Genomic DNA, 13507 nt, shown 5'->3' on the forward strand with positions numbered 1-13507 from the left:
CCCTCCCCCCGCTTCCGCTGCCCCTGAAAATTATATTTTGCATCCCTCAAAATACTGCAATTCCATTTCATGATTGGCATCCCTGTATTAGAGCGATGCATGTATTGTGATGTTCAGTGACTACAAATAATTATGATAGTATTGGTGATGATAGTTTTGAGGAGGATCAATTATCACATCAATGTCAGTGAAACTGTTCAATATTTTAGGCTTAATTACGATCAAATGTATAAATAGGTAAAGCAATTCATTATAATAACATGAAATACATGTCAGATCTGCGAACACCGCTCAGTGTTTTTCCCCCTTTTTATGTTTTCAATGAACTTGATAAAAACAATGCCATTATGATGAAATCTACGATGACATTGACAAGCAGTGGCGCCATTATGTCACAATCACATTAGCCAAACCGACTCCAGACCGATCAGAGATATTACATTATTACCAATGGCGTATCATCGGTCGGTTGCGTCGGTATGACTGAGGCATTACAAAACACGGGACTGTTGCACAGTTGAACCTGACATCATCAAAAATCTATAGTAAAAGTGGAAAATTTTATAGATGGGACCAGTTTGATGCTGAAATAATAGCCAAAACCACGACACTCGGCACCACTTTGATTGTAATTGATTCCCCAATCAAAAATTGATTGTTTGTTGTGTTTCGATATTAATATCCTGGCGGAGAGTGAAGCTAAAAGCTTTGCTGAATGGAACTCCAATAACATGGAATCATAAGCACACTTGGATTGCTTAAACCTTTTTCATCTTGTCATCCAATCTGGGTGCCGAGGAAGTTCCCCGTCCTGATTACGCGTGTAGGAAATACATTGTTTTTATGATGATTGCCCCTTCCCAGTACACAGCTTTTATTTATTTACTAATACCGACCATTTAAAACAAAAGTCTCTCGTCTATACCCCCCCAAAAAATGCATCAAATTGTCGTCATAGATGGACCATGGTCGTAAAAATGAAAACGTTTGTTTTATAGCTTATTGTCTTGCTCATTAATCTCGGAGAAGCAAAAAAAAAAACTGCTCTTTATTGCTTAAGAGCAATGTCGCCGGCAAAAAGGAAAAATTATCAAACTTGGACATGCGAGCTGTACTTGAGCAACATTCGATTGGATGCGGGACAACGATAACATTATTCTTATTGTCTGTGCCCAAATCTACACCACTCGTCAACAGAGCTATAAAAATGGTTCTCCTTTGTTTCGACATCGGCCTATGGAGACAGCAGTTATTACTTTCGAAAAATAGTTGAGGAGCGATCAGACATTACAAGCGATGATTCAATATGAAATCACCATGAGATTCGCGTGTCTGTAATAAAAATTCATACTTAAGAATATTCCGCGACCACTGCGATTTTCTCTCTTTTTGTTAGGTGTGAATTTTGTTGTAGATTTGTTGGCTTGTTCAGCCGAACTGAATATATGAGCCCAAATATATATATATATATATATATATATATATATATAATTCATATGTATGTATATAAATAAAAAGCAAAATAATGAAGGGGCACAACACGGCGCGCGCGCTAAAGTTTCTCAAGATTCCCGAGCGAGCATATTTTTTGACACTTTTTGACATTAATGAAAATCTAATTTTGTGATAGATTTTGACATAAAATTATTATTCATATAAATTTCACACCTTACCCCTTTTCCCTTTCTTTTCTTCCATTTTCTCGTTCTTTGTTTTGCTTGGTCGTGAAATTTTTTTGGAGGGGGAGATGTGGGCCAGGAGCCCCGATCTGTATGCCAGTGGAGGATGCAGTTGAGACAAATCATGTTAATCAAATCGGATTGTTATTCAAATATAATTTATGTGTATGAATTTCCAGTACAGGTCATATAGTTGTTTGGAAATTAGTCATTAAACATGTAAATGATTATTCATGGATTTAAAAAAAACAAGGTAGTTTGTAAAAAGAAATGTGCTAGGAACCATGGAACAGCATCATGAACAAGCAAATGGGTAAAAAAAAAACACACCCAACTGTACACTGAAACTACTGAAAATGAACCAGAAGCAGGGGCAACGGAAGAAACACACTCATAGATAGAACAAGATGAACGTACATGGGCTGATCCAGCTTTTGCCAATCATGCCAATAGGGGGATACTTTCATGAAAGTTTCATCCACATTTTACCCGATTGACCGCTAAAAGCTGACGTTTGTTTGTTTCTTTGAATGGGTAGTCCTACTAAAGACTGAAGTTTTAAGTAACAGTTTCTTCTTAGCTTTATTCTTGTAAACAAGATATGGTATCTCGTAAGCCCTTATTAAATAATGCGAGCACTATTTGAGATCATGAAGGAGATGTGTATCTAACTTAATAATTAATGCGAGCTGAAATTTTTTCACTGGCCTAAAAAGGGACCTGTTCAGGACTGTTTGCAGTGACTCAGTCATGCAGACAATAAATATCACAACAATGAAATAATGCGAGCGCGAAGCGAAAGCTGAAAATTGTTTATATTTCGACGTGAAAATTGGACATTCTAAGCACTTTTGTAATTTTTTATGCAGGATAGGTATGTAACTAAACGATTGATGCGAGCGCAAAGTGCGAACTGAAAATTTTGAGATTGATCTAAATACGGGACTCTCTATTCACAAGCAGTTCTTTACAGTAATGGAAGACAAAAAATGACCTTTTAAAAATGTAATGACATTGTAGAATCGTTGATTGAATTAAAATGTACATATAGGCCTCTATTTTAAAGCTATGCATTACAAAATTGAATAGATAACATCACCCGAGTTTCTAGTAAATGTTGAAACAGTGCCACTAATTGTAATGAAATTAAATTTGTATGATGCGGAGAATGTATACTCTGTTGAGATAGGCGAAGGCTCGAGCGTCTATCAAAATATTATCATTGGCGATGTATAGTGGTCCTTCAACATGCCATATTGCATGAATTTAATTGCTCAATTTATGGCTGTTCTACAAGCGAACATGCATCGTTTTCCCCGGGATAGATAACCTTGAGCACATGAGTATCGATCGCTCGGCAATGCGAATACATGCACAGAGAAGGCAAACAAAAAAAGAAGAAAACCTCTCCCATCAATATTAACAACTGTTACAGAAAGGTTCCCCCGTAAAATAAACGAAGCCCGGCAATTCAATAGATGAATGCAAAATAAATAGAAGGCATGCGTGGCAAAATATTTCATGCATTAATAAAATCATAATGCTAATGACACAGGCCCATGACTGGTATGAATAGAGCGGGAATTTCTTTGATGTTCTTTTTTTTCCTCTCCATTGTAAGGAATTATTGTTGCAAGCTATCGAAGCGTCCGATACATGAAAAGGGATGTATGGGAGAAGAGAGAACAAGAGGGATAGAGGACTACCCTGGAAGGGAGAGAGAGGGGGGGGGGGAGACAGAAAGTAAGGGTCTGGAGATATGTCTGATTCCAGGAGCTTGGTCGTTTAGTAAAATAAACGTTACGTTGCAGGGCTCCTGCATGATTGTGTATACCTTGATCCCTAGTAATCAATGTACTCTACTCATTACAGCATCATTCGAAGAGATAAATCGTCAGAAATAGAATTTCTATTAGAATAGCACTCTCTTCTTCGATTTTTCTTTCATTTATTATTTTTTAACAGAAATTCTATTAGTTATTTGATGTAGATTTCTGACATGTATCCATATACAAATCTCTGTTGATCGTGATACAGTGTAACGTAGGTATGGAAATGATTCTAGACTTAGCTCGGTCGCCCCAAGTGACCGACCAAATCTATTACGTTATTTCGAACTGCATGCATATTATCATCGATCGGTTTCGTTGATGTAATTCTAGCATAATAATTATAACAACATTGGCGTAATGAGCCCCCCCCCCCTTCCAAAAAAAAAGTAAGGGGGCCAAGACATGACTTATGGGGGGAAAAAGCAAAAAGAAATCAGCTGCGAGCGAGCAATGTACGCGAGCAAAATTTTGTACCCTATTTTGATTTGATAAGATTTTGAAATGATAAGAAAATATCATATTCACCCCCTTTTCCTTGATTGTCTTTTTTCTATTTTTTTATTCTTGGTCATGATTTTTTTTTTTTTTGGGGGGGGGGTCCATGCCCCCATCTGTATACCAGTGTATATGGAAGGGTTGCTGTAGGCCTGGATTCAGCCACGGCCTCTTGGAACATTATTAACTATACTGATATAATAAATATTTAAATAAAGTCCGAGTTTCTCAGCAAAGCATTAGGCTATATGCAAAGATGATAACATTTTCCTCTGTCATGTCTGTTCATAATTATGAAAATATGATGTTCCAGATAAAAAGAAAGAAATATATGGAATGTTGTCGCTCAGTTTGTCAGTGTTGCCCAGACGAGAAGGGCCTTATGAATTTCGAAATTACAAATATTAACATGAATAATGAGACAAGCCCACTATTATCATCTAACCATTTTGTTGATTGGTTTGTGCGAGTTTAATTCACTCGAGTTATTTTCTAATCAAAAGTACATATACATGTGAAGGACGTTATTGTCATCGTCTGTCTCGGCAAGCATGCTTCTGAATAAAACAGAGAGATCTAACAACAAAAAATACATAATTGCTACTGTCAGGGACCGTCGAATGTAGAAGGGCGGTGCATTTGCTTGTCATTTTTATAGGGGAATTGCTTCCTTGCCCTGTGAACTTGCTCTTGCATGACTTGCTATTACCACCTGACCACATTAACCCCCCCCCCATGCACTCACCCCACCCCCCTTGTATGAAATAATGAATACTTCAATTCAAATTCGCTGCATTGATTCCCAGTAGAGTCGCTACAGACATCACACGTATATGAGGTTCTTGGAAAAACAAGTGTTTTATCGAGTATTAAAGGACAAGTCCACCCCGACAAAAAATTGATTTGAATAAAAAGAGAAAAATCCAACAAGCATAACACTGCAAATTTCATCAAAATCGGATGTAAAATAAGAAAGTTATGACATTTTAAAGTTTCGCTTAATTTCACAAAACAGTTATATGCACATCCTGGTCGGTATGCAAATGAGGAGACTGATGACGTCATTCACTCACAATTTCTTTTGTATTTTAATATATGAGATGTGAAATATTCTAATTTTCTCCTCATTGTCAAGTGAAACAGTGATTAATTCCTCCCTGAACATGTGGAATTAGCATTGTTTATTACTATATGGTTCAGTCAAGTCGGTCCCTATGGTCAAATCTGTAAAAAATGAAATATTGTATAATTCAAACAATAAAAAACAAAAGAAATAGTGAGTGATGGACATCATCGCATGACTCATTTGCGTGTCTCTGAGTTGTGCATATCACAGTTTTGTGAAAAATAAGCGAAACTTTAAAATGCCATAACTTTCTTATTTTACACCCGATTTTGATGAAATTTTCGGTGTTATGCTAGTTTGATTTTTCTCTACTTATTCATATCAATATTTAGCTGGGGTGGACTTGACCTTTAATAATATTATGCCCCGCACACAATCATTAATCGAAGCCTCATCTCGATCCCATCAATTTCAGTAGTGAGCCCTCATCGTTAGAAATACAATCATGTTGTCTTCTCAATTTTGTCCTTTTAATTCCTCGCTCGATGTACCATCACTCATTGTGACATGTTATGACGTCATCGTTTTGACAAGTCCATAGTTTTAACATATGCAGGGAAAAATGGGAATAAAGAACATCAGAGTTATGAATTTTCATTTATTATTTTGTGACATTAAATACGAGCAGTGGCTCCATAATCTGACTTGCCCTTGTTCTCCACCTTTTTTTAATACTTTGTTAATATCTTTGATCATGTTTATTGGGTTCCCATATTTTATCAAACAAGTTTGCTCTAACGTAGAACCCTGCCAGAAATATAGTATGTTCAATGTTTGCTTGATATTTTTCTTGATGTGCGTTGTGTGTGTTTTGTAATACTATATGACGGTTGACGAATAAGAATTAAAATCACGTGTCTCATGATATAAGGATTGCACATTATTTTCATTTCCAATCGTCTGAAAATTGACGTTGGGGGGATTCATATCTTACGACATTACAGGGAGACCTGCTCTTATGAGGCGTAAAAAAACACATTAACACTGATATTCTTTAATGAATGTTATTTACCTATCCCGGGTACCGATAATTTTCTGTTTTCCTTAAAACCAACCTGACCCATGTGTGATGCAAAGATAACTTATTGAGCGTTCTGTCTTTCTATTTTACTTTTAAAAGGAATTTCAAGCAAACGTGGAGTCTTGAAAAAGCAATTTACGGTCAAATTAGAAGTCATGAACATGGTAAGGTTTGAATATTTCCGAACAGTGACCCCCTCCTCGCTCCCCTCCCCCCTACTCTCTCTCTCTCTCCCACCGACCCCTCCTTTGGCAACCTTTCTCACGCTATCATGAAAATACAAGTCAATGGGAACCAATTCTGAAAACCGCACATGTCATGAGAGCAATTATTTCTCTACTCCACCTCTTCCTATTATTTATCTCCCTTTTTTTTTTACCAATTATGTTTCAATGGGTCCGATAGAGTCGGTTATATTGACCCATGTCTGGACGGTTTGTCTGCTATCAAACAGCAGCCGTCTCCACAATGTTGTTATCCTTGCCTTTCTCCCCTTAATTGTTTATTTTATCATAATTGTTCAGACTATGTTGTGTTCAAAGAGAAAAGCGTTTCCGTCGATTTTCATTTTGATTCATAAGTTTCAGTCAGGGCTTTTGTGACCAGCGTGTCGGTTTTTTTTCCAATAATATAAATGGGGACAACAGACAATGGTTTAGGTGCTAATTGTACGCCCTCTACTTCCCATTTTCAAAATGACTTTGAATAAAATAATGTACATGAATGTAAATAACAATGAAGGGCGAACGATTGTTTTTTCTGTTGTATTCGAATTACTATAGCGTTTTATTAATGTAGAGTGCAATGATTTGACCGAAACGCATAACCATCGGTCAAATCCCTATACCCTCCCCTAAATTAAAAGTTTGTCCAATTTTGTTCCATGTCATTTTTTCTTGCACATAATGGGCCTATGTAAATATACAATTTGATTTTCAGCTATAGATTTCATCTACTTTTTTATTTTGCATTTGACGACTTCGGATAATTTACCTTGGGGAAATGGGAAATTCGTCTCAAAGAGGGTGAATAAGCAAAATTACTTCCATTGGCCGAGAATCGAACCCGGGTCGCAAAATTAATATATTAAAAAAAAAACGGAATGACTTAAAAACATTATTGATATGCTAAGTTGAATTTCATGGGGTGGTGTACCTGAAAATCACGTAAGAAGAAGGGGGGGGGGGGTAAAAACCTTCAAACGAGCAAATGAAAAAAGCCAGCAAAACTCTGTCGGGGGGGGGGGCACTCTGAACTTCACCCTGGCACTTCAGGAACGGGAGTGATTTTTAATATTCTTTTATTAAAATCATTCACATTCGGTCAAAAAGAACGATTCGTCAAAATGATCTGAAACAAAAGTTAACGAATAACTCACAATCGTGACCTGGCATTAAAACAAAATAGCAATGCATTGGCCGGGAATCGAACCCGGGTCACCCGCGTGGGAGGCGAGAATTCTACCACTGAACCACGGTTTTTAGATTTTGATCATATTTTGTTTACAGTTTTAAGCAAAGGATACATATCTATATTAAATGAGTGAATCGTAAAAGATTATGAATGTATCCATTAGACAATATAAGCTATATGCCTATTATTGTGTTTTATTTCCTCTGTGGACGTTGTCATGGTTGTCATGCAATAAATATCCTTCCTTGTTACAACTGCATATGATTAAGAGCAACATAATTTGCATTGAATATAGAAACTTTTATGAAATGGTTCCCTGATTCACAACTTGCATCTTTGATCATATTGATAAAGTTAATTTAAACAATAATGCATTATTAGTAACCATCATTCAAATTATATCTATATTTGTTTCCAACACAAAAAATATAATACCAAATCATAAATTAATATATACTGAAATGTCAAAACAAATGTCAAAACAAACAATAGTTTTGTAGATTGTAATCATATCAATCATATCACAGGATTCATCTTTACCTATCTTCTACTAACCTACTTTACCTACTTCCGAATCTATGTCGAATGCCTAAGCTATGTAGTATAATAACAAATTATTTCACATCGAGCTGGTTTAGATTTAGTTCGTCAAATAAAAAATTATTACAAAAAACAATCATGGAATGGTAATAGATAATGAAATGGATCCGCAAGAAATATATTGGATGTGCACTAGCATGGCAACAATTATATGTAGCTCTAAACACTGTGTTATGATTCCTCTGGACGTTGTCATGGTTATCACACAACAAATTTCTTTCTATGCCAACAGCTACACATGATTAAAAACAAAATTGCATTGGCCGGGAATCGAACCCGGGCCACCCGCGTGGCAGGCGAGAATTCTACCACTGAACCACCAATGCGCCTGTGCCTGGTAGCATGTCAAGTTCTTATATTCTAATCCTGTTTAAAGACTCTTGGATTTGCCTGACATCTTGATGAACTTGAAGTAGTTTAGCCCATCTTCGCGACAGTAACATGAGCAGATGACACGTCTTCACCATGCGCACTGGTATGAATCTATCTATAGATGGCGCTCGAATGGACGCGCGTAAAACATTCCCCATAGACTTGTGTGTTAAAATGGCACTTGAGAAAAATTCATAAAAAATAAATGTGAAATTAGAGGGTCGAATGTTTACTCCCTTTGGATAGGATATATATCTGACATTCCATATCTGACCAGAGAAGGGTATCGTAGCCAGCTCATTTTAAAAATAAATCGCCATTTATGAAGAAAACTATGATGGGATCAAATTCATCAACTGAAACAGTAAAATATATACTGGTATAATTTGAAATATTCATCTGAAAACTTGCTCAAAATTCAAAAGATATTTTCAGTAATAACAGAAGAGTGGATACAAAAATGATTTCATGGAAATGGATACAGACAACTTTGAAATTCAATTGATGATATGTGGGCATGTTCAGAAACTATGTGATATAAAATCTAGACGAATATATGACCACTTCATTGAAAATTTTCAAATTGATTATGTATTTCATGTTACAGATGGGCAATCCGAATATGATTTGGGAATGGGGGAACTGAAAGAAGTATTTTTGAGACTGAAATCTGCAATGCTATGCAATAAACACAGAGAATTTCAATACAAACAATTACAAGGGGCTGTGTACACAAAAAGGGAACTTTTTAAATTCGGTTTTGAGACAGATAATTTATGTTCCTTTTGTAAAAAAGAAGTTGAGTCTTACCAACATTTATTTTTTTATTGTCCTGAAGTTAAGCGATTATGGGAAGAGATGAGTAAAATATTTCAACTGAATGAACTTGGCAGTGACGTTTGGAAAACAATTTTCATGGGGATATCTGGAAATACTACAAGAGTAGCTTTAATAAACTGTATTATATTCTTAATTAAGTATATCATTTTTAGTTCAAGAAAACGGGGAATATTACCAACCGTACAGAAAGTGACACATTTGGTTAAAGAGTATAGAGATACGGAATATCAAATAGCGTTTAAAAAGGGGAAGCTGGGGGTGCACTTAAGGAAATGGGAACAAATCAATGCATACCTTTCTTAATACTATGGATGTATTGGTTGCTTCATTTTGTTTCTGTTTTGTTTATTTGTTCAAATACAGATAGTTGTACCAGAGCAGTATGCATTGTGTGTGGGTGTACGTGTGTAGATGGATGTGTGAGTTTTGTGACGGGGAAGAGGGGGGGGGGGGGGGGAGGGAGCTGTGAGTAGTGGTGAGTTGAAGTGAGCTTGTGTGAGTGTCTGGGGAGAGAGATGAGGGGGGAGGGGGTATGGGGGTAAGGTGAGTGTGTAGGGACGTTTTAGGATTACCTTCCTCTAATTAACCTTTAAAATAATATTTTATCCTTTTTTTAATTTTCTTGTACAATTAATATGTGCAAAAGAGATTATTTCTATTCTATTCAGGGAAAAAGTCATTTTTTTACAAAGTACGTTTTTTTTAATTTTGTCGATTGATACGGGTTTTTCCCCTCTGCTTTCACATTGTTATAGAAGAGAAATTTGGCAGTTTAATTTCATTTGTAATCATTTAAAAAATATTCGTAATCTCATTGATATTGATATATTTATTTGTTTGATTGTTTATTGATTGTATACATACAAACAATCTTTATTTATATGAATTGTGATTGCAAACTTATTGATTTGAAAGAGGAAGAAAATAAAATATTATTCCAAAAAAAAAAAAAAATTCCCCATAGACTTGTGTGTTAAAATGGCACTTGAGAAAAATTCATAAAAATAAGAATAGAAGGAATATCGAATATTTGTCGATAACCGGCGGTCTTAAATATAGGATGTGAGTGTTGAAATTATATCACTCGGAATATGAAATTTAATCATACACCTGCATTGCATGGCAACAATTCTATATGTTTTCCTCAAAAGTATAGTAAATTTTTCACTTTGTTTGGCAAAGTTAAGAGTGATTATTCTTTCAAATAAAATATCAATGCATTGGCCGGGAATCGAACCCGGGCCACCCGCGTGGCAGGCGAGAATTCTACCACTGAACCACCAATGCGCTCCATGTCTATACCTCCGAATGGAGAAAGGCATGCCTTTGGGGTTCACCTTTGGAATTGGTAGGGCTTTAATGGGATTAAACGTTAATGAGTAATTTGTAATTTGCCATGTGAATAAAAGGAGTGATTTCCAGCTGTTGACTTTTACGATTATCAGATTCATATCCAGAATCTTTGATAAGGTCTTAGTATTGGGAGATAAGATGAAAATTATGATGATATCCATCATAATTATCATAGAATTCAAGACATTGCACACATGACCTATTTCTGAATCAACGTTGGGTGATCTTTTGTGGTACACAGGATTGTGGCAACATATTTTCACATCCATTTGGATTAGATGTTGGTTGGTCAAATATAGGAAAGAGTATAATAAGATTTTGAAAGAAAAACGAATGGTAATAGACAACGAAATGAATCCGTTAAAACATATTGGATATGTAATAACATGGCAGTTTAATACCTATGTGAATCGTTTTGAACAGTCTCATGCAATCAATTTCCTTGTATGTTACAACTTCACATGATTAAAAACAAAATAGCTTGCATTGGCCGGGAATCGAACCCGGGCCACCCGCGTGGCAGGCGAGAATTCTACCACTGAACCACCAATGCGCTCTCGTACAAAGTTGAAGTCGATCAAGTTCTGATATCCCAGTCATGTTTTAAGACATCTGGATTTGTCTGACATCACGATGAACTTGAAGTTGTTTTTTTTTAGTCTTTCTTCGTGACAGAAACGTGGAAAGAAAAAGTTTCTCCACCGTGTACACTGGATACAATCTTTCTGTAGATGGCGCTCGAATGGATTGGTCATTATTGAAGGTTAATGATAAAGTGCAAGTTTACCCTCAAATCTCGTTGATAAGAATAAATTGTGTCAACTTTTATGAAGCAAACTTTTCAAATGAATTAATGTACAGCCAGGGGCGCTAAACTTGTATAAAATCACCAATTAGATGGTCAGTTTTATGTTTTTGTATCCATGGTTACTAAAAAATGTGACGGTGCTGAAAAGGGGTAGCATGCATCTATGGTAAATAAGGTTGCACATTTTTTCATACGGATTACGCCATGTATAGGGGTGCAATTTAAGGTTTGTTCATCGGAAAAATTATTTATGAATTAAAAAGTGTTTTACTCTGGCCTTTTGGTTTGTGTAATTATTTAATTACATGTTTTGGATAAGAAAGGCACTTTGGTATGGTAACAAAGTAGTCATTTTTTGTTTGCTTTCTACGTCACTTTACATGCTTATAGGTATAATAATTAGCAGAGTTCCATGTTCTCACCACTAAAAGGGAAGGGTGGCTTTTCCCATTAGAATGTTTAGGGTCACAAATTCATTTCTTAGGTTGTTAGTCATGGGCGGGAAGCAGGTCATGCGGATGTGAGCGATCCACTTTTTTCACTGAATTGAACAAAACTTGTACAGAATTATGAAAATAAATAAATAAATAAATGATATCTTCCAAACGATTTTTCAGGAAAAGGTATAATTACAGAGAGATGAACAAAATGAAGATCGGAAAAATTACTGGAAAATGGCCACCCGTTTATATTGTGGTCACATGTTGTTCCATGACTGTGTAAGTTACACCAGGAAATAAAGCATGTGTTAACGAAATGAATATAATTTCAAGCAAACTTGCATTTTCTTTTATTAAAATCTTAAATAAGCATTGCTTCCCATCATTTCTATCGAAATTATATATAAATTTCTGTACAAGAACTTACTCTCTTTCATGAGTTGTATCAATTTTCTACACATTTTGGTGTTAGTGGTAATTTGAACCATGGACCTACTACTACTAGAGTAGTAGGTCCATGTTTAAACCGACTGATAAGAAAACATGACGAATGCTTGATAGCATGGACGTTGATAGTAAACCACAGGACCGACGGATTAGCGTCCTCTCCGAGTGACTTATTATATGCTTTTCACATTGCATTTCCTTAACCCCATACTATCTTTTTTTTCGATTCACACTGTCTTTCTTAACCCCGTACTATTGCTTAGCCGGGTTTAACGCCTTAACCCCGGGCAATCACTCAGCTCATAAATATTGATGATTTTACCATACAGATCCCAATTAACGTGCAATTTCGACTTCTCTGATTGGCTAATGCTTAGCCCCGCTTTTGCTTAGCCCTGTTTCGTTTCACACTGCATCTCTTAGCACCGCAATTGTGGTGCTAGCACCGTGAGTATTGAGGAACATTATGATCTGGATTCATGGATAAGTGGGAGCACTGGTGGTTCAGAGGTAGAATTATCGCCTGCCACGCGGGTGGCCCGGGTTCGATTCCCGGCCAGTGCAAGTATTCTGTTAGTACATAATTATCATGAATATTTATCCAAACAGGAATTGCCACCAGGGAGCGAACTAACACAAAAATATCATGCCATTGGCCTATGTCATGTTCCCACTAAGATTTTTCTTATTTATTTCATGAAATTCTATATTTTTTGCATGTGTGTAAAACATATCTCCTTGCTACATGCACCAGACACAATACAGTAGGCTTAAAGGGATGGTCCAGGCTGGAGATATTTATATCTCAATAAATAGAGTAAAATTTACAAAGCAAAATGCTAAAAATTTCATTGATATCGGATAACAAATAACACTTGCATTATTCCGGTGAAACATTTCTAGGCATGTCTTTATGATCAGTGGCGTAACTACGGGGGGGGGGGGGGCATGGGGGGGGCACGTGCCCCCCCCCCCCCCAATCGGCTGGCCAAAAAAAAAAAAACGGGGAAGAGGAGAAAGGAAGAGAAACGTAGTGGGAATGAAGAAATAATTGTTCACTATAATGTTATATTATAATTAT

General features: G+C 36.2%; 4 non-coding genes across 4 annotated transcripts; 1 reads left to right on the top strand and 3 right to left on the bottom strand.

Moving 5' to 3' along the window:
- Positions 1-8421: 8421 nt before the first annotated feature.
- TRNAG-GCC (transfer RNA glycine (anticodon GCC)) lies at positions 8422-8492 on the bottom strand. Its single transcript has one exon. It is a non-coding gene; the product is annotated as a tRNA-Gly (tRNA).
- A 2102-nt stretch (positions 8493-10594) lies between these two features.
- On the bottom strand, positions 10595-10665 carry TRNAG-GCC (transfer RNA glycine (anticodon GCC)). The gene has a single exon. It is a non-coding gene; the product is annotated as a tRNA-Gly (tRNA).
- Positions 10666-11213: 548 nt separating this feature from the next.
- On the bottom strand, positions 11214-11284 carry TRNAG-GCC (transfer RNA glycine (anticodon GCC)). Its single transcript has one exon. It is a non-coding gene; the product is annotated as a tRNA-Gly (tRNA).
- A 1635-nt stretch (positions 11285-12919) lies between these two features.
- TRNAG-GCC (transfer RNA glycine (anticodon GCC)) lies at positions 12920-12990 on the top strand. Its single transcript has one exon. It is a non-coding gene; the product is annotated as a tRNA-Gly (tRNA).
- The last annotated feature ends 517 nt before the right edge of the window (positions 12991-13507 follow it).

The sequence above is a fragment of the Lytechinus pictus genome, chromosome 3, assembly GCF_037042905.1.
Source record: "Lytechinus pictus isolate F3 Inbred chromosome 3, Lp3.0, whole genome shotgun sequence".
Classification (NCBI taxonomy): Eukaryota; Metazoa; Echinodermata; class Echinoidea; order Temnopleuroida; family Toxopneustidae; genus Lytechinus; species Lytechinus pictus.